The following is a 22,066-nucleotide window of genomic DNA, read 5'->3' on the forward strand; positions in this document are numbered from 1 at the left end:
CTACAGAAAGAGTGTTTCAGAAAGGCTCAATCAAAAGTAAGGTTCAACTCTGTTAGTTGAATGCACAGAACAGAAAGAAGTTTCATACAATGCTTCTGCGTAGTTTATATTTGAACATATTCTTTTTTCCACTATTACCCACTTAGCGCTACGAATGTCCAGTTGCGTTTTCTACAGACAGAGTGTTTCAAAACTGCTCAATCAAAAGTATGGTTTGACTCTGTTAGCTGAATGCTCAGATCAGAAAGAAGTTTCACAGAATGCTTCTGTGTAGTTTATATTTGAATATATTCCTTTTTCCACTACTACTCTCTTAGCGCTCCAAATGTCCAGTTGCATTTTCTACAGAAAGTGTGTTCAGATCTGCTCAACCAAAAGTATGGTTTAACTCTGTTAGCTGAATGCACAGATCAGAAAGAAGTTTCACAGAATGATTCTGTGTAGTTTATATTTGGAGACATTCCTTTTTCCACTATTACCCTCTTAGCGCTCCGAAACTCCACTTGCATTTTCTACAGAAAGGGTGTTTCAGAACGGCTCAATCAAAACTAAGGTTGAACTCTTTTAGTTGAACAAACACAACAGAAAGAAGTTTCACACAATTCTTCTGTGTAGTTTTTATTTGTAGACATTCATTTTCCCAATCTAGGCCTCTTAGCGCTCAGAATGTCCAATTGCAGTTTCTACAGAAAGAGTGTTTCAGAACGGCTCAATCAAAAGTAAGGTTCAACTCTGTTAGTTGAATGCACAGAACAGAAAGAAGTTTCATACAATGCTTCTGTGTAGTTTATATTTGAACATATTCTTTTTTCCACTATTACCCACTTAGCGCTACGAATGTCCAGTTGCATTTTCTACAGACAGAGTGTTTCAAAATTGCTCAATCAAAAGTATGGTTTAACTCTGTTAGCTGAATGCTCAGATCAGAAAGAAGTTTCACAGAATGCTTCTGTGTAGTTTATATTTGAATATATTCCTTTTTCCACTACTACTCTCTTAGCGCTCCAAATGTCCAGTTGCATTTTCTACAGAAAGAGTGTTCAGATCTGCTCAACCAAAAGTATGGTTTAACTCTGTTAGCTGAATGCACAGATCAGAAAGAAGTTTCACAGAATGATTCTGTGTAGTTTATATTTGGAGACATTCCTTTTTCCACTATTACCCTCTTAGCGCTCCGAATCTCCACTTGCATTTTCTACAGAAAGAGTGTTTCAGAACGGCTCAATCAAAACTAAGGTTCTACTCTTTTAGTTGAACAAACAGAACAGAAAGTAGTTTCACACAATTCTTCTGTGTAGTTTTTATTTGTAGACATTCTTTTTCCCAATATAGGCCTCTTAGCGCTCAGAATGTCCAATTGCAGTTTCTACAGAAAGAGTGTTTCAGAACGGCTCAATCAAAAGTAAGGTTCAACTCTGTTAGTTGAATGCACAGAACAGAAAGAAGTTTCATACAATGCTTCTGTGTAGTTTATATTTGAACATATTCTTTTTTCCAATATTACCCACTTAGCGCTACGAATGTCCAGTTGCATTTACTCCAGACAGAGTGTTTCAAAACTGCTCAATCAAAAGTATGGTTTAACTCTGTTAGCTGAATGCTCAGATCAGAAAGAAGTTTCACAGAATGCTTCTGTGTAGTTTATATTTGAATATATTCCTTTTTCCACTACTACGCTCTTAGCACTCCAAATGTCCAGTTGCATTTTCTACAGAAAGAGTGTTCAGATCTGCTCAATCAAAAGTATGGTTTAACTCTGTTAGCTGAATGCACTGATCAGAAAGAAGTTTCACCGAATGATTCTGTGTAGTTTATATTTGAAGGCATTCCTTTTTCCACTGTTACCCACTTAGCGCTCCGAATCTCCACTTGCATTTTCTACAAAAAGAGTGTTTCATAACTGCTCAATCAAAAATATGTTTTATCTCTGTTAACTGAATTTACAGATCAGAAATAAGTTTCACAGAATGCATCTGTGTAATTTTTCATTGAAGATATTCTTTTTCCCAATGTAGGCCTCTTAGCGCTTAGCATGTCCAATTACAGTTTCTACAGAAAGAGTGTTTCAGAACGGCTCAATCAAAAGTAAGGTTCAACTCTGTTAGTTGAATGCACAGAACAGAAAGAATTTTCACAGAATGCTACTGTGTAGTTTATATTTGAATATATTCCTTTTTCCACTATTACCTTCTTAGCGCTCCGAATGTCCACTTGCATTTTCTACAGAAAGAGTGTTCAGAACTGCGCAATCAAAAGTATGGTTTAACTCTGTTAGCTTAGTGAACATATCAGAAATAAGTTTCACACAATGCTTCTGTGTAGTTTTTATTTGAAGATATTATTTTTCCCAATAGAGGCCTCTTAGCGCTCAGAATGTCCAATTGCAGTTTCTACAGAAAGAGTGTTTCAGAACGGCTCAATCAAAAGTAAGGTTCAACTCTGTTAGTTGAATGCACAGAAGAGAAAGAAGTTTCATACAATGCTTCTGTGTAGTTTATATTTGAACATATTCTTTTTTCCACTATTACCCACTTAGCGCTACGAATGTCCAGTTGCATTTTCTACAGACAGAGTGTTTCAAAACTGCTCAATCAAAAGTATGGTTTAACTCTGTTAGCTGAATGCTCAGATCAGAAAGAAGTTTCACAGAATGCTTCTGTGTAGTTTATATTTGAATATATTCCTTTTTCCACTACTACGCTCTTAGCGCTCCAAATGTCCAGTTGCATTTTCTACAGAAAGAGTGTTCAGATCTGCTCAATCAAAAGTATGGTTTAACTCTGTTAGCCGAATGCACAGATCAGAAAGAAGTTTCACCGAATGATTCTGTGTAGTTTATATTTGAAGACATTCCTTTTTCCACTATTACCCACTTAGCGCTCCGAATCTCCACTTGCATTTTCTACAAAAAGAGTGTTTCATAACTGCTCAATCAAAAATATGTTTTATCTCTGTTAACTGAATTTACAGATCAGAAATAAGTTTCACAGAATGCATCTGTGTAGTTTTTATTTGAAGATATTCTTTTTCCCAATGTAGGCCTCTTAGCGCTTAGCATGTCCAATTGCAGTTTCTACAGAAAGAGTGTTTCAGAACGGCTCAATCAAAAGTAAGGTTCAACTCTGTTAGTTGAATGCACAGAACAGAAAGAATTTTCACAGAATGCTACTGTGTAGTTTATATTTGAATATATTCCTTTTTCCACTATTACCCTCGTAGCGCTCCGAATGTCCACTTGCATTTTCTACAGAAAGAGTGTTCAGAACTGCGCAATCAAAAGTATGGTTTAACTCTGTTAGCTTAATGAACATATCAGAAATAAGTTTCACACAATGCTTCTGTGTAGTTTTTATTTGAAGATATTATTTTTCCCAATAGAGGCCTCTTAGCGCTCAGAATGTCCAATTGCAGTTTCTACAGAAAGAGTGTCTCAGAAAGGCTCAATCAAAAGTAAGGTTCAACTCTGTTAGTTGAATGCACAGAACAGAAAGAAGTTTCATACAATGCTTCTGCGTAGTTTATATTTGAACATATTCTTTTTTCCACTATTACCCACTTAGCGCTACGAATGTCCAGTTGCATTTTCTACAGACAGAGTGTTTCAAAACTGCTCAATCAAAAGTATGGTTTGACTCTGTTAGCTGAATGCTCAGATCAGAAAGAAGTTTCACAGAATGCTTCTGTGTAGTTTATATTTGAATATATTCCTTTTTCCACTACTACTCTCTTAGCGCTCCAAATGTCCAGTTGCATTTTCTACAGAAAGTGTGTTCAGATCTGCTCAACCAAAAGTATGGTTTAACTCTGTTAGCTGAATGCACAGATCAGAAAGAAGTTTCACAGAATGATTCTGTGTAGTTTATATTTGGAGACATTCCTTTTTCCACTATTACCCTCTTAGCGCTCCGAATCTTCACTTGCATTTTCTACAGAAAGGGTGTTTCAGAACGGCTCAATCAAAACTAAGGTTGAACTCTTTTAGTTGAACAAACACAACAGAAAGAAGTTTCACACAATTCTTCTGTGTAGTTTTTATTTGTAGACATTCATTTTCCCAATATAGGCCTCTTAGCGCTCAGAATGTCCAATTGCAGTTTCTACAGAAAGAGTGTTTCAGAACGGCTCAATCAAAAGTAAGGTTCAACTCTGTTAGTTGAATGCACAGAACAGAAAGAAGTTTCATACAATGCTTCTGTGTAGTTTATATTTGAACATATTCTTTTTTCCACTATTACCCACTTAGCGCTACGAATGTCCAGTTGCATTTTCTACAGACAGAGTGTTTCAAAACTGCTCAATCAAAAGTATGGTTTAACTCTGTTAGCTGAATGCTCAGATCAGAAAGAAGTTTCACAGAATGCTTCTGTGTAGTTTATATTTGAATATATTCCTTTTTCCACTACTACGCTCTTAGCACTCCAAATGTCCAGTTGCATTTTCTACAGAAAGAGTGTTCAGATCTGCTCAATCAAAAGTATGGTTTAACTATGTTAGCTGAATGCACAGATCAGAAAGAAGTTTCACCGAATGATTCTGTGTAGTTTATATTTGAAGACATTCCTTTTTCCACTATTACCCACTTAGCGCTCCGAATCTCCACTTGCATTTTCTACAAAAAGAGTGTTTCATAACTGCTCAATCAAAAATATGTTTTATCTCTGTTAACTGAATTTACAGATGAGAAATAAGTTTCACAGAATGCATCTGTGTAGTTTTTATTTGAAGATATTCTTTTTCCCAATGTAGGCCTCTTAGCGCTTAGCATGTCCAATTGCAGTTTCTACAGAAAGAGTGTTTCAGAACGGCTCAATCAAAAGTAAGGTTCAACTCTGTTAGTTGAATGCACAGAACAGAAAGAATTTTCACAGAATGCTACTGTGTAGTTTACATTTGAATATATTCCTTTTTCCACTATTACCCTCTTAGCGCTCCGAATGTCCACTTGCATTTTCTACAGAAAGAGTGTTCAGAACTGCGCAATCAAAAGTATGGTTTAACTCTGTTAGCTTAATGAACATATCAGAAATAAGTTTCACACAATGCTTCTGTGTAGTTTTTATTTGAAGATATTTTTTTTCCCAATAGAGGCCTCTTAGCGCTCAGAATGTCCAATTGCAGTTTCTACAGAAAGAGTGTTTCAGAACGGCTCAATCAAAAGTAAGGTTCAACTCTGTTAGTTGAATGCACAGAACAGAAAGAAGTTTCATACAATGCTTCTGTGTAGTTTATATTTGAACATATCCTTTTTTCCACTATTACCCACTTAGCGCTACGAATGTCCAGTTGCATTTTCTACAGACAGAGTGTTTCAAAACTGCTGAATCAAAAGTATGGTTTAACTCTGTTAGCTGAATGCTCAGATCAGAAAGAAGTTTCACAGAATGCTTCTGTGTAGTTTATATTTGAATATATTCCTTTTTCCACTACTACGCTCTTAGCGCTCCAAATGTCCAGTTGCATTTTCTACAGAAAGAGTGTTCAGATCTACTCAATCAAAAGTATGGTTTAACTCTGTTAGCCGAATGCACAGATCAGAAAGAAGTTTCACCGAATGATTCTGTGTAGTTTATATTTGAAGACATTCCTTTTTCCACTATTACCCTCTTAGCGCTCCGAATCTCCACTTGCATTTTCTACAAAAAGAGTGTTTCATAACTGCTCAATCAAAAATATGTTTTTTCTCTGTTAACTGAATTTACAGATCAGAAATAAGTTTCACACAACGCTTCTGTGTAGTTTTTATTTGAAAATATTATTTTTCCCAATATAGGCCTCTTAGCGCTCAGAATGTCCAATTGCAGTTTCTACAGAAAGAGTGTTTCAGAACGGCTCAATCAAAAGTAAGGTTCAACTCTGTTAGTTGAATGCACAGAACAGAAAGAAGTTTCATACAATGCTTCTGTGTAGTTTATATTTGAACATATTCTTTTTTCCAATATTACCCACTTAGCGCTACGAATGTCCAGTTGCATTTACTCCAGACAGAGTGTTTCAAAACTGCTCAATCAAAAGTATGGTTTAACTCTGTTAGCTGAATGCTCAGATCAGAAAGAAGTTTCACAGAATGCTTCTGTGTAGTTTATATTTGAATATATTCCTTTTTCCACTACTACGCTCTTAGCACTCCAAATGTCCAGTTGCATTTTCTACAGAAAGAGTGTTCAGATCTGCTCAATCAAAAGTATGGTTTAACTCTGTTAGCTGAATGCACTGATCAGAAAGAAGTTTCACCGAATGATTCTGTGTAGTTTATATTTGAAGGCATTCCTTTTTCCACTGTTACCCACTTAGCGCTCCGAATCTCCACTTGCATTTTCTACAAAAAGAGTGTTTCATAACTGCTCAATCAAAAATATGTTTTATCTCTGTTAACTGAATTTACAGATCAGAAATAAGTTTCACAGAATGCATCTGTGTAATTTTTCATTGAAGATATTCTTTTTCCCAATGTAGGCCTCTTAGCGCTTAGCATGTCCAATTACAGTTTCTACAGAAAGAGTGTTTCAGAACGGCTCAATCAAAAGTAAGGTTCAACTCTGTTAGTTGAATGCACAGAACAGAAAGAATTTTCACAGAATGCTACTGTGTAGTTTATATTTGAATATATTCCTTTTTCCACTATTACCTTCTTAGCGCTCCGAATGTCCACTTGCATTTTCTACAGAAAGAGTGTTCAGAACTGCGCAATCAAAAGTATGGTTTAACTCTGTTAGCTTAGTGAACATATCAGAAATAAGTTTCACACAATGCTTCTGTGTAGTTTTTATTTGAAGATATTATTTTTCCCAATAGAGGCCTCTTAGCGCTCAGAATGTCCAATTGCAGTTTCTACAGAAAGAGTGTTTCAGAACGGCTCAATCAAAAGTAAGGTTCAACTCTGTTAGTTGAATGCACAGAAGAGAAAGAAGTTTCATACAATGCTTCTGTGTAGTTTATATTTGAACATATTCTTTTTTCCACTATTACCCACTTAGCGCTACGAATGTCCAGTTGCATTTTCTACAGACAGAGTGTTTCAAAACTGCTCAATCAAAAGTATGGTTTAACTCTGTTAGCTGAATGCTCAGATCAGAAAGAAGTTTCACAGAATGCTTCTGTGTAGTTTATATTTGAATATATTCCTTTTTCCACTACTACGCTCTTAGCGCTCCAAATGTCCAGTTGCATTTTCTACAGAAAGAGTGTTCAGATCTGCTCAATCAAAAGTATGGTTTAACTCTGTTAGCCGAATGCACAGATCAGAAAGAAGTTTCACCGAATGATTCTGTGTAGTTTATATTTGAAGACATTCCTTTTTCCACTATTACCCACTTAGCGCTCCGAATCTCCACTTGCATTTTCTACAAAAAGAGTGTTTCATAACTGCTCAATCAAAAATATGTTTTATCTCTGTTAACTGAATTTACAGATCAGAAATAAGTTTCACAGAATGCATCTGTGTAGTTTTTATTTGAAGATATTCTTTTTCCCAATGTAGGCCTCTTAGCGCTTAGCATGTCCAATTGCAGTTTCTACAGAAAGAGTGTTTCAGAACGGCTCAATCAAAAGTAAGGTTCAACTCTGTTAGTTGAATGCACAGAACAGAAAGAATTTTCACAGAATGCTACTGTGTAGTTTATATTTGAATATATTCCTTTTTGCACTATTACCCTCGTAGCGCTCCGAATGTCCACTTGCATTTTCTACAGAAAGAGTGTTCAGAACTGCGCAATCAAAAGTATGGTTTAACTCTGTTAGCTTAATGAACATATCAGAAATAAGTTTCACACAATGCTTCTGTGTAGTTTTTATTTGAAGATATTATTTTTCCCAATAGAGGCCTCTTAGCGCTCAGAATGTCCAATTGCAGTTTCTACAGAAAGAGTGTCTCAGAAAGGCTCAATCAAAAGTAAGGTTCAACTCTGTTAGTTGAATGCACAGAACAGAAAGAAGTTTCATACAATGCTTCTGCGTAGTTTATATTTGAACATATTCTTTTTTCCACTATTACCCACTTAGCGCTACGAATGTCCAGTTGCATTTTCTACAGACAGAGTGTTTCAAAACTGCTCAATCAAAAGTATGGTTTGACTCTGTTAGCTGAATGCTCAGATCAGAAAGAAGTTTCACAGAATGCTTCTGTGTAGTTTATATTTGAATATATTCCTTTTTCCACTACTACTCTCTTAGCGCTCCAAATGTCCAGTTGCATTTTCTACAGAAAGTGTGTTCAGATCTGCTCAACCAAAAGTATGGTTTAACTCTGTTAGCTGAATGCACAGATCAGAAAGAAGTTTCACAGAATGATTCTGTGTAGTTTATATTTGGAGACATTCCTTTTTCCACTATTACCCTCTTAGCGCTCCGAATGTCCACTTGCATTTTCTACAGAAAGGGTGTTTCAGAACGGCTCAATCAAAACTAAGGTTGAACTCTTTTAGTTGAACAAACACAACAGAAAGAAGTTTCACACAATTCTTCTGTGTAGTTTTTATTTGTAGACATTCATTTTCCCAATATAGGCCTCTTAGCGCTCAGAATGTCCAATTGCAGTTTCTACAGAAAGAGTGTTTCAGAACGGCTCAATCAAAAGTAAGGTTCAACTCTGTTAGTTGAATGCACAGAACAGAAAGAAGTTTCATACAATGCTTCTGTGTAGTTTATATTTGAACATATTCTTTTTTCCACTATTACCCACTTAGCGCTACGAATGTCCAGTTGCATTTTCTACAGACAGAGTGTTTCAAAACTGCTCAATCAAAAGTATGGTTTAACTCTGTTAGCTGAATGCTCAGATCAGAAAGAAGTTTCACAGAATGCTTCTGTGTAGTTTATATTTGAATATATTCCTTTTTCCACTACTACGCTCTTAGCACTCCAAATGTCCAGTTGCATTTTCTACAGAAAGAGTGTTCAGATCTGCTCAATCAAAAGTATGGTTTAACTCTGTTAGCTGAATGCACAGATCAGAAAGAAGTTTCACCGAATGATTCTGTGTAGTTTATATTTGAAGACATTCCTTTTTCCACTATTACCCACTTAGCGCTCCGAATCTCCACTTGCATTTTCTACAAAAAGAGTGTTTCATAACTGCTCAATCAAAAATATGTTTTATCTCTGTTAACTGAATTTACAGATCAGAAATAAGTTTCACAGAATGCATCTGTGTAGTTTTTATTTGAAGATATTCTTTTTCCCAATGTAGGCCTCTTAGCGCTTAGCATGTCCAATTGCAGTTTCTACAGAAAGAGTGTTTCAGAACGGCTCAATCAAAAGTAAGGTTCAACTCTGTTAGTTGAATGCACAGAACAGAAAGAATTTTCACAGAATGCTACTGTGTAGTTTATATTTGAATATATTCCTTTTTCCACTATTACCCTCTTAGCGCTCCGAATGTCCACTTGCATTTTCTACAGAAAGAGTGTTCAGAACTGCGCAATCAAAAGTATGGTTTAACTCTGTTAGCTTAATGAACATATCAGAAATAAGTTTCACACAATGCTTCTGTGTAGTTTTTATTTGAAGATATTTTTTTTCCCAATAGAGGCCTCTTAGCGCTCAGAATGTCCAATTGCAGTTTCTACAGAAAGAGTGTTTCAGAACGGCTCAATCAAAAGTAAGGTTCAACTCTGTTAGTTGAATGCACAGAACAGAAAGAAGTTTCATACAATGCTTCTGTGTAGTTTATATTTGAACATATCCTTTTTTCCACTATTACCCACTTAGCGCTACGAATGTCCAGTTGCATTTTCTACAGACAGAGTGTTTCAAAACTGCTGAATCAAAAGTATGGTTTAACTCTGTTAGCTGAATGCTCAGATCAGAAAGAAGTTTCACAGAATGCTTCTGTGTAGTTTATATTTGAATATATTCCTTTTTCCACTACTACGCTCTTAGCGCTCCAAATGTCCAGTTGCATTTTCTACAGAAAGAGTGTTCAGATCTACTCAATCAAAAGTATGGTTTAACTCTGTTAGCCGAATGCACAGATCAGAAAGAAGTTTCACCGAATGATTCTGTGTAGTTTATATTTGAAGACATTCCTTTTTCCACTATTACCCTCTTAGCGCTCCGAATCTCCACTTGCATTTTCTACAAAAAGAGTGTTTCATAACTGCACAATCAAAAATATGTTTTTTCTCTGTTAACTGAATTTACAGATCAGAAATAAGTTTCACACAACGCTTCTGTGTAGTTTTTATTTGAAAATATTATTTTTCCCAATATAGGCCTCTTAGCGCTCAGAATGTCCAATTGCAGTTTCTACAGAAAGAGTGTTTCAGAACGGCTCAATCAAAAGTAAGGTTCAACTCTGTTAGTTGAATGCACAGAACAGAAAGAAGTTTCATACAATGCTTCTGTGTAGTTTATATTTGAACATATTCTTTTTTCCACTATTACCCACTTAGCGCTACGAATGTCCAGTTGCATTTTCTACAGACAGAGTGTTTCAAAACTGCTCAATCAAAAGTATGGTTTAACTCTGTTAGCTGAATGCTCAGATCAGAAAGAAGTTTCACAGAATGCTTCTGTGTAGTTTATATTTGAATATATTCCTTTTTCCACTACTATGCTCTTAGCGCACCAAATGTCCAGTTGCATTTTCTACAGAAAGAGTGTTCAGATCTGCTCAATCAAAAGTATGGTTTAACTCTGTTAGCTGAATGCACAGATCAGAAAGAAGTTTCACCGAATGATTCTGTGTAGTTTATGTTTGAATCCATTCCTTTTTCCACTACTACGCTCTTAGCGCTCCAAATGTCCAGTTGCATTTTCTACAGAAAGAGTGTTCAGATCTGCTCAATCAAAAGTATGGTTTAACTCTGTTAGCTGAATGCACAGATCAGAAAGAAGTTACACCGAATGATTCTGTGTAGTTTATATTTGAAGACATTCCTTTTTCCACTATTACCCTCTTAGCGCTCCGAATCTCCACTTGCATTTTCTACAAAAAGAGTGTTTCATAACTGCTCAATCAAAAATATGTTTTATCTCTGTTAACTGAATTTACAGATCAGAAATAAGTTTCACAGAATGCATCTGTGTAGTTTTTATTTGAAGATATTCTTTTTCCCAATGTATGCCTCTTAGCGCTTAGCATGTCCAATTGCAGTTTCTACAGAAAGAGTGTTTCAGAACGGCTCAATCAAAAGTAAGGTTCAACTCTGTTAGTTGAATGCACAGAACAGAAAGAATTTTCACAGAATGCTACTGTGTAGTTTATATTTGAATATATTCCTTTTTCCACTATTACCCTCTTATCGCTCCGAATCTCCACTTGCATTTTCTACAGAAAGAGTGTTTCAGAACGGCTCAATCAAAACTAAGGTTCAACTCTTTTAGTTGAACAAACAGAACAGAAAGAAGTTTCACACAATTCTTCTGTGTAGTTTTTATTTGTAGACATTCTTTTTCCCAATATAGGCCTCTTAGCGCTCAGAATGTCCAATTGCAGTTTCTACAGAAAGAGTGTTTCAGAACGGCTCAATCAAAAGTAAGGTTCAACTCTGTTAGTTGAATGCACAGAAGAGAAAGAAGTTTCATACAATGCTTCTGTGTAGTTTATATTTGAACATATTCTTTTTTCCACTGTTACCCACTTAGCGCTACGAATGTCCAGTTGCATTTTCTACAGACAGAGTGTTTCAAAACTGCTCAATCAAAAGTATGGTTTAACTCTGTTAGCTGAATGCTCAGATCAGAAAGAAGTTTCACAGAATGCTTCTGTGTAGTTTATATTTGAATATATTCCTTTGTCCACTACAACGCTCTTAGCGCTCCAAATGTCCAGTTGCATTTTCTACAGAAAGAGTGTTCAGATCTGCTCAATCAAAGTATGGTTTAACTCTGTTAGCTGAATGCACAGATTAGAAAGAAGATTCACCGAATGATTCGGTGTAGTTTATATTTGAAGACATTCCTTTTTCCACTATTACCCTCTTAGCGCTCCGAATCTCCACTTGCATTTTCTACAAAAAGAGTGTTTCATAACTGCTCAATCAAAAATATGTTTTACCTCTGTTAACTGAATTTACAGATCAGGAATAAGTTTCACAGAATGCGTCTGTGTAGTTTTTATTTGAAGATATTCTTTTTCCCAATGTAGGCCTCTTAGCGCTTAGCATGTCCAATTGCAGTTTCTACAGAAAGAGTGTTTCAGAACGGCTCAATCAAAAGTAAGGTTCAACTCTGTTAGTTGAATGCACAGAACAGAAAGAATTTACACAGAATGCTACTGTGTAGTTTATATTTGAATATATTCCTTTTTCCACTATTACCCTCTTAGCGCTCCGAATGTCCACTTGCATTTTCTACAGAAAGAGTGTTCAGAACTGCGCAATCAAAAGTATGGTTTAACTCTGTTAGCTTAATGAACATATCAGAAATAAGTTTCACACAATGCTTCTGTGTAGTTTTTATTTGAAGATATTATTTTTCCCAATAGAGGCCTCTTAGCGCTCAGAATGTCCAATTGCAGTTTCTACAGAAAGAGTGTTTCAGAAAGGCTCAATCAAAAGTAAGGTTCAACTCTGTTAGTTGAATGCACAGAACAGAAAGAAGTTTCATACAATGCTTCTGTGTAGTTTATATTTGAACATATTCTTTTTTTCCACTATTACCCACTTAGCGCTACGAATGTCCAGTTGCATTTTCTACAGACAGAGTGTTTCAAAACTGCTCAATCAAAAGTATGGTTTAACTCTGTTAGCTGAATGCTCAGATCAGAAAGAAGTTTCACAGAATGCTTCTGTGTAGTTTATATTTGAATATATTCCTTTTTCCACTACTACTCTCTTAGCGCTCCAAATGTCCAGTTGCATTTTCTACAGAAAGAGTGTTCAGATCTGCTCAACCAAAAGTATGGTTTAACTCTGTTAGCTGAATGCACAGATAAGAAAGAAGTTTCACAGAATGATTCTGTGTAGTTTATATTTGGAGACATTCCTTTTTCCACTATTACCCTCTTAGCGCTCCGAATCTCCACTTGCATTTTCTACAGAAAGTGTGTTTCAGAACGGCTCAATCAAAACTAAGGTTCAACTCTTTTAGTTGAACAAACAGAACAGAAAGAAGTTTCACACAATTCTTCTGTGTAGTTTTTATTTGTAGACATTCTTTTTCCCAATATAGGCCTCTTAGCGCTCAGAATGTCCAATTGCAGTTTCTACAGAAAGAGTGTTTCAGAACGGCTCAATCAAAAGTAAGGTTCAACTCAGTTGAATGCACAGAACAGAAAGAAGTTTCATACAATGCTTCTGTGTAGTTTATATTTGAACATATTCTTTTTTCCACTATTACCCAGTTAGCGCTACGAATGTCCAGTTGCATTTTCTACAGACAGAGTGTTTCAAAACTGCTCAATCAAAAGTATGGTTTAACTCTGTTAGCTGAATGCTCAGATCAGAAAGAAGTTTCACAGAATGCTTCTGTGTAGTTTATATTTGTATATATTCCTTTTTCCACTACTACGCTCTTAGCGCTCCAAATGTCCAGTTGCATTTTCTACAGAAAGAGTGTTCAGATCTGCTCAATCAAAGTATGGTTTAACTCTGTTAGCTGAATGCACAGATCAGAAAGAAGTTTCACCGAATGATTCTGTGTAGTTTATATTTGATGACATTCCTTTTTCCACTATTACCCTCTTAGCGCTCCGAATCTCCACTTGCATTTTCTACAACAAGAGTGTTTCATAACTGCTCAATCAAAAATATGTTTTATCTCTGTTAACTGAATTTACAGATCAGAAATAAGTTTCACAGAATGCATCTGTGTAGTTTTTATTTGAAGATATTCTTTTTCCCAATGTAGGCCTCTTAGCGCTTAGCATGTCCAATTGCAGTTTCTACAGAAAGAGTGTTTCAGAACGGCTCAATCAAAAGTAAGGTTCAACTCTGTAAGTTGAATGCACAGAACAGAAAGAATTTTCACAGAATGCTACTGTGTAGTTTATATTTGAATATATTCCTTTTTCCACTATTACCCTCTTAGCGCTCCGAATGTCCACTTGCATTTTCTACAGAAAGAGTGTTCAGAACTGCGCAATCAAAAGTATGGTTTAACTCTGTTAGCTTCATGAACATATCAGAAATAAGTTTCACACAATGCTTCTGTGTAGTTTTTATTTGAAGATATTATTTTTCCCAATAGAGGCCTCTTAGCGCTCAGAATGTCCAATTGCAGTTTCTACAGAAAGAGTGTTTCAGAACGGCTCAATCAAAAGTAAGGTTCAACTCTGTTATTTGAATGCACAGAATAGAAAGAAGTTTCATACAATGCATCTGTGTAGTTTATATTTGAACATATTCTTTTTTCCTCTATTACCCACTTAGCGCTACGAATGTCCAGTTGCATTTTCTACAGACAGAGTGTTTCAAAACTGCTCAATCAAAAGAATGGTTTAACTCTGTTAGCTGAATGCTCAGATCAGAAAGAAGTTTCACAGAATGCTTCTGTGTAGTTTATATTTGAATATATTCCTTTTTCCACTACTACGCTCTTAGCGCTCCAAATGTCCAGTTGCATTTTCTACAGAAAGAGTGTTCAGATCTGCTCAATCAAAAGTATGGTTTAACTCTGTTAGCCGAATGCACAGATCAGAAAGAAGTTTCACCGAATGATTCTGTGTAGTTTATATTTGAAGACATTCCTTTTTCCACTATTACCCACTTAGCGCTCCGAATCTCCACTTGCATTTTCTACAAAAAGAGTGTTTCATAACTGCTCAATCAAAAATATGTTTTATCTCTGTTAACTGAATTTACAGATCAGAAATAAGTTTCACAGAATGCATCTGTGTAGTTTTTATTTGAAGATATTCTTTTTCCCAATGTAGGCCACTTAGCGCTTAGCATGTCCAATTGCAGTTTCTACAGAAAGAGTGTTTCAGAACGGCTCAATCAAAAGTAAGGTTCAACTCTGTTAGTTGAATGCACAGAACAGAAAGAATTTACACAGAATGCTACTGTGTAGTTTATATTTGAATATATTCCTTTTTCCACTATTACCCTCTTAGCGCTCCGAATGTCCACTTGCATTTTCTACAGAAAGAGTGTTCAGAACTGCGCAATCAAAAGTATGGTTTAACTCTGTTAGCTTAATGAACATATCAGAAATAAGTTTCACACAATGCTTCTGTGTAGTTTTTATTTGAAGATATTATTTTTCCCAATAGAGGCCTCTTAGCGCTCAGAATGTCCAATTGCAGTTTCTACAGAAAGAGTGTTTCAGAAAGGCTCAATCAAAAGTAAGGTTCAACTCTGTTAGTTGAATGCACAGAACAGAAAGAAGTTTCATACAATGCTTCTGTGTAGTTTATATTTGAACATATTCTTTTTTTCCACTATTACCCACTTAGCGCTACGAATGTCCAGTTGCATTTTCTACAGACAGAGTGTTTCAAAACTGCTCAATCAAAAGTATGGTTTAACTCTGTTAGCTGAATGCTCAGATCAGAAAGAAGTTTCACAGAATGCTTCTGTGTAGTTTATATTTGAATATATTCCTTTTTCCACTACTACTCTCTTAGCGCTCCAAATGTCCAGTTGCATTTTCTACAGAAAGAGTGTTCAGATCTGCTCAACCAAAAGTATGGTTTAACTCTGTTAGCTGAATGCACAGATCAGAAAGAAGTTTCACAGAATGATTCTGTGTAGTTTATATTTGGAGACATTCCTTTTTCCACTATTACCCTCTTAGCGCTCCGAATCTCCACTTGCATTTTCTTCAGAAAGTGTGTATCAGAACGGCTCAATCAAAACTAAGGTTCAACTCCTTTAGTTGAACAAACAGAACAGAAAGAAGTTTCACACAATTCTTCTGTGTAGTTTTTATTTGTAGACATTCTTTTTCCCAATATAGGCCTCTTAGCGCTCAGAATGTCCAATTGCAGTTTCTACAGAAAGAGTGTTTCAGAACGGCTCAATCAAATGTAAGGTTCACCTCTGTTAGTTGAATGCACAGAACAGAAAGAAGTTTCATACAATGCTTCTGTGTAGTTTATATTTGAACATATTCTTTTTTCCACTATTACCCACTTTGCGCTACGAATGTCCAGTTACATTCTCTACAGACAGAGTGTTTCAAAACTGCTCAATCAAAAGTATGGTTTAACTCTGTTAGCTGAATGCTCAGATCAGAAAGAAGTTTCACAGAATGCTTCTGTGTAGTTTATATTTGAATATATTCTTTTTCCACTAATACGCTCTTAGCGCTCCAAAAGTCCAGTTGCATTTTCTACAGAAAGAGTGTTCAAATCTGCTCAATCAAAAGTATGGTTTAACTGTGTTAGCTGAATGCACAGATCAGAAAGAAGTTTCACCGAATGATTCTGTGTAGTTTATATTTGAAGACATTCCTTTTTCCACTATTATCCTCTTAGCGCTCCGAATCTCCACTTGCATTTTCTACAAAAAGAGTGTTTCATAACTGCTCAATCAAAAATATGTTTTATCTCCGTTAACTGAAATTGCAGATCAGAAATAAGTTTCACAGAATGCATCTGTGTAGTTTTTATTTGAAGATATTCTTTTTCCCAATGTAGGCCTCTTAGCGCTTAGCATGTCCAATTGCAGTTTCTACAGAAAGAGTGTTTCAGAACGGCTCAATCAAAAGTAAGGTTCAACTCTGTTAGTTGAATGCACAGAACAGAAAGAAGTTTCACAGAATGCTACTGTGTAGTTTATATTTGAATATATTCCTTTTTCCACTATTACCCTCTTAGCGCTCCGAATGTCCACTTGCATTTTCTACAGAAAGAGTGTTCAGAACTGCGCAATCAAAAGTATGGTTTAACTCTGTTAGCTTAATGAACATATCAGAAATAAGTTTCACACAAAGCTTCTGTGTAGTTTTTATTTGAAGATATTATTTTTCCCAATAGAGGCCTCTTAGCGCTCAGAATGTCCAATTGCAGTATCTACAGAAAGAGTGTTTCAGAAAGGCTCAATCAAATGTAAGGTTCAACTCTGTTAGTTGAATGCACAGAACAGAAAGAAGTTTCATACAATGCTTCTGTGTAGTTTATATTTGAACATATTCTTTTTTCCACTATTAGCCACTTAGCGCTACGAATGTCCAGTTGCATTTTCTACAGACAGAGTGTCTCAAAACTGCTCAATCAAAAGTATGGTTTAACTCTGTTAGCTGAATGCTCAGATCAGAAAGAAGTTTCACAGAATGCTTCTGTGTAGTTTATATTTGAATGTATTCCTTTTTCCACTACTACTCTCTTAGCGCTCCAAATGTCCAGTTGCATTTTCTACAGAAAGAGTGTTCAGATCTGCTCAATCAAAAGTATGGTTTAACTCTGTTAGCTGAATGCACAGATCAGAAAGAAGTTTCACAGAATGATTCTGTGTAGTTTATATTTGGAGACATTCCTTTTTCCACTATTACCCTCTTAGCGCTCCGAATCTCCACTTGCATTTTCTACAGAAAGAGTGTTTCAGAACGGCTCAATCAAAACTAAGGTTCAACTCTTTTAGTTGAACAAACAGAACAGAAAGAAGTTTCACACAATTCTTCTGTGTAGTTTTTATTTGTAGACATTCCTTTTCCCAATATAGGCCTCTTAGCGCTCAGAATGTCCAATTGCAGTTTCTACAGAAAGAGTGTTTCAGAACGGCTCAATCAAAAGTAAGGTTCAACTCTGTTAGTTGAATGCACAGAACAGAAAGAAGTTTCATACAATGCTTCTGTGTAGTTTATATTTGAACATATTCTTTTTTCCACTATTACCCACTTAGCGCTATGAATGTCCAGTTGCATTTTCTACAGACAGAGTGTTTCAAAACTGCTCAATCAAAGTATGCTTTAACTCTGTTAGCTGAATGCTCAGATCAGAAAGAAGTTTCACAGAATGCTTCTGTGTAGTTTATATTTGAATATATTCCTTTTTCCACTACTACGCTCTTAGCGCTCCAAATGTCCAGTTGCATTTTCTACAGAAAGAGTGTTCACATCTGCTCAATCAAAAGTATGGTTTAACTCTGTTAGCTGAATGCACAGATCAGAAAGAAGTTTCACCGAATGATTCTGTGTAGTTTATATTTGAAGACATTCCTTTTTCCACTATTACCCTCTTAGCGCTCCGAATCTCCACTTGCATTTTCTACAAAAAGAGTGTTTCATAACTGCTCAATCAAAAATATGTTTTATCTCTGTTAACTGAAATTACAGATCAGAAATAAGTTTCACAGAATGCATCTGTGTAGTTTTTATTTGAAGATATTCTTTTTCCCAATGTAGGCCTCTTAGCGCTTAGCATGTCCAATTGCAGTTTCTACAGAAAGAGTGTTTCAGAACGGCTCAATCAAAAGTAAGGTTCAACTCTGTTAGTTGAATGCACAGAACAGAAAGAAGTTTCATACAATGCTTCTGTGTAGTTTATATTTGAACATATTCTTTTTTCCACTATTACCCACTTAGCGCTACGAATGTCCAGTTGCATTTTCTACAGACAGAGTGTTTCAAAACTGCTCAATCAAAAGTATGGTTTAACTCTGTTAGCTGAATGCTCAGATCAGAAAGAAGTTTCACAGAATGCTTCTGTGTAGTTTATATTTGAATATATTCCTTTTTCCACTACTACGCTCTTAGCGCTCCAAATGTCCAGTTGCATTTTCTACAGAAAGAGTGTTCAGATCTGCTCAATCAAAAGTATGGTTTAACTCTGTTAGCTGAATGCACAGATCAGAAAGAAGTTTCACCGAATGATTCTGTGTAGTTTATATTTGAAGACATTCCTTTTTCCACTATTAGCCTCTTAGCGCTCCGAATCTCCACTTGCATTTTCTACAAAAAGAGTGTTTCATAACTGCTCAATCAAAAATATGTTTTATCTCTGTTAACTGAATTTACAGATCAGAAATTAGTTTCACAGAATGCATCTGTGTAGTTTTTATTTGAAGATATTCTTTTTCCCAATGTAGGCCTCTTAGCGCTTAGCATGTCCAATTGCAGTTTCTACAGAAAGAGTGTTTCAGAACGGCTCAATCAAAAGTAAGGTTCAACTCTGTTAGTTGAATGCACAGAACAGAAAGAATTTTCACAGAATGCTACTGTGTAGTTTATATTTGAATATATTCCTTTTTCCACTATTACCCTCTTAGCGCTCCGAATGCCCACTTGCATTTTCTACAGAAAGAGTGTTCAGAACTGCGCAATCAAAAGTATGGTTTAACTCTGTTAGCTTAATGAACATATCAGAAATTAGTTTCACACAATGCTTCTGTGTAGTTTTTATTTGAAGATATTATTTTTCCCAATAGAGGCCTCTTGGCGCTCAGAATGTCCAATTGCAGTTTCTACAGAAAGAGTGTTTCAGAAAGGCTCAATCAAAAGTAAGGTTCAACTCTGTTAGTTGAATGCACAGAACAGAAAGAAGTTTCATACAATGCTTCTGTGTAGTTTATATTTGAACATATTCTTTTTTCCACTATTACCCACTTAGCGCTACGAATGTCCAGTTGCATTTTCTACAGACAGAGTGTTTCAAAACTGCTCAATCAAAAGTATGGTTTAACTCTGTTAGCTGAATGCTCAGATCAGAAAGAAGTTTCACAGAATGCTTCTGTGTAGTTTATATTTGAATATATTCCTTTTTCCACTACTACTCTCTTAGCGCTCCAAATGTCCAGTTGCATTTTCTACAGAAAGAGGGTTCAGATCTGCTCAACCAAAAGTATGGTTTAACTCTGTTAGCTGAATGCACAGATCAGAAAGAAGTTTCACAGAATGATTCTGTGTAGTTTATATTTGGAGACATTCCTTTTTCCACTATTACCCTCTTAGCGCTCCGAATCTCCACTTGCATTTTCTACAGAAAGAGTGTTACAGAACGGCTCAATCAAAACTAAGGTTGAACTCCTTTAGTTGAACAAACAGAACAGAAAGAAGTTTCACACAATTCTTCTGTGTAGTTTTTATATGTAGACATTCTTTTTCCCAATATAGGCCTCTTAGCGCTCAGAATGTCCAATTGCAGTTTCTACAGAAAGAGTGTTTCAGAACGGCTCAATCAAATGTAAGGTTCACATCTGTTAGTTGAATGCACAGAACAGAAAGAAGTTTCATACAATGCTTCTGTGTAGTTTATATTTGAACATATTCTTTTTTCCACTATTACCCACTTTGCGCTACGAATGTCCAGTTACATTCTCTACAGACAGAGTGTTTCAAAACTGCTCAATCAAAAGTATGGTTTAACTCTGTTAGCTGAATGCTCAGATCAGAAAGAAGTTTCACAGAATGCTTCTGTGTAGTTTATATTTGAATATATTCTTTTTCCACTAATACGCTCTTAGCGCTCCAAAAGTCCAGTTGCATTTTCTTCAGAAAGAGTGTTCAAATCTGCTCAATCAAAAGTATGGTTTAACTGTGTTAGCTGAATGCACAGATCAGAAAGAAGTTTCACAGAATGATTCTGTGTAGTTTATATTTGAAGTCATTCCTTTTTCCACTATTACCCTCTTAGCGCTCCGAATCTCCACTTGCATTTTCTACAAAAAGTGTGTTTCATAACTGCTCAATCAAAAATATGTTTTATCTCTGTTAACTGAAATTGCAGATCAGAAATAAGTTTCACAGAATGCATCTGTGTAGTTTTTATTTGAAGATATTCTTTTTCCCAATGTAGGCCTCTTAGCGCTTAGCATGTCCAATTGCAGTTTCTACAGAAAGAGTGTTTCAGAACGGCTCAATCAAAAGTAAGGTTCAACTCTGTTAGTTGAATGCACAGAACAGAAAGAAGTTTCACAGAATGCTACTGTGTAGTTTATATTTGAATATATTCCTTTTTCCACTATTACCCTCTTAGCGCTCCGAATGTCCACTTGCATTTTCTACAGAAAGAGTGTTCAGAACTGCGCAATCAAAAGTATGGTTTAACTCTGTTAGCTTAATGAACATATCAGAAATAAGTTTCACACAAAGCTTCTGTGTAGTTTTTATTTGAAGATATTATTTTTCCCAATAGAGGACTCTTAGCGCTCAGAATGTCCAATTGCAGTTTCTACAGAAAGAGTGTTTCAGAAAGGCTCAATCAAATGTAAGGTTCAACTCTGTTAGTTGAATGCACAGAACAGAAAGAAGTTTCATACAATGCTTCTGTGTAGTTTATATTTGAACATATTCTTTTTTCCACTATTAGCCACTTAGCGCTACGAATGTCCAGTTGCATTTTCTACAGACAGAGTGTTTCAAAACTGCTCAATCAAAAGTGTGGTTTAACTCTGTTAGCTGAATGCTCAGATCAGAAAGAAGTTTCACAGAATGCTTCTGTGTAGTTTATATTTGAATGTATTCCTTTTTCCACTACTACTCTCTTAGCGCTCCAAATGTCCAGTTGCATTTTCTACAGAAAGAGTGTTCAGATCTGCTCAATCAAAAGTATGGTTTAACTCTGTTAGCTGAATGCACAGATCAGAAAGAAGTTTCACAGAATGATTCTGTGTAGTTTATATTTGGAGACATTCCTTTTTCCACTATTACCCTCTTAGCGCTCCGAATCTCCACTTGCATTTTCTACAGAAAGAGTGTTTCAGAACGGCTCAATCAAAACTAAGGTTCAACTCTTTTAGTTGAACAAACAGAACAGAAAGAAGTTTCACACAATTCTTCTGTGTAGTTTTTATTTGTAGACATTCCTTTTCCCAATATAGGCCACTTAGCGCTCAGAATGTCCAATTGCAGTTTCTACAGAAAGAGTGTTTCAGAAAGGCTCAATCAAAAGTAAGGTTCAACTCTGTTAGTTGAATGCACAGAACAGAAAGAAATTTCATACAATGCTTCTGTGTAGTTTATATTTGAACATATTCTTTTTTCCACTATTAGCCACTTAGCGCTACGAATGTCCAGTTGCATTTTCTACAGACAGAGTGTTTCAAAACTGCTCAATCAAAAGTATGGTTTACCTCTGTTAGCTGAATGCTCAGATCAGAAAGAAGTTTCACAGAATGCTTCTGTGTAGTTTATATTTGAATATATTCCTTTTTCCACTACTATGCTCTTAGCGCTCCAAATGTCCAGTTGCATTTTCTACAGAAAGAGTGTTCGGATCTGCTCAATCAAAAGTATGGTTTAACTCTGT

This window comes from Symphalangus syndactylus, chromosome 9 (assembly GCF_028878055.3).
Source record: "Symphalangus syndactylus isolate Jambi chromosome 9, NHGRI_mSymSyn1-v2.1_pri, whole genome shotgun sequence".
NCBI classification, from domain to species: domain Eukaryota; kingdom Metazoa; phylum Chordata; class Mammalia; order Primates; family Hylobatidae; genus Symphalangus; species Symphalangus syndactylus.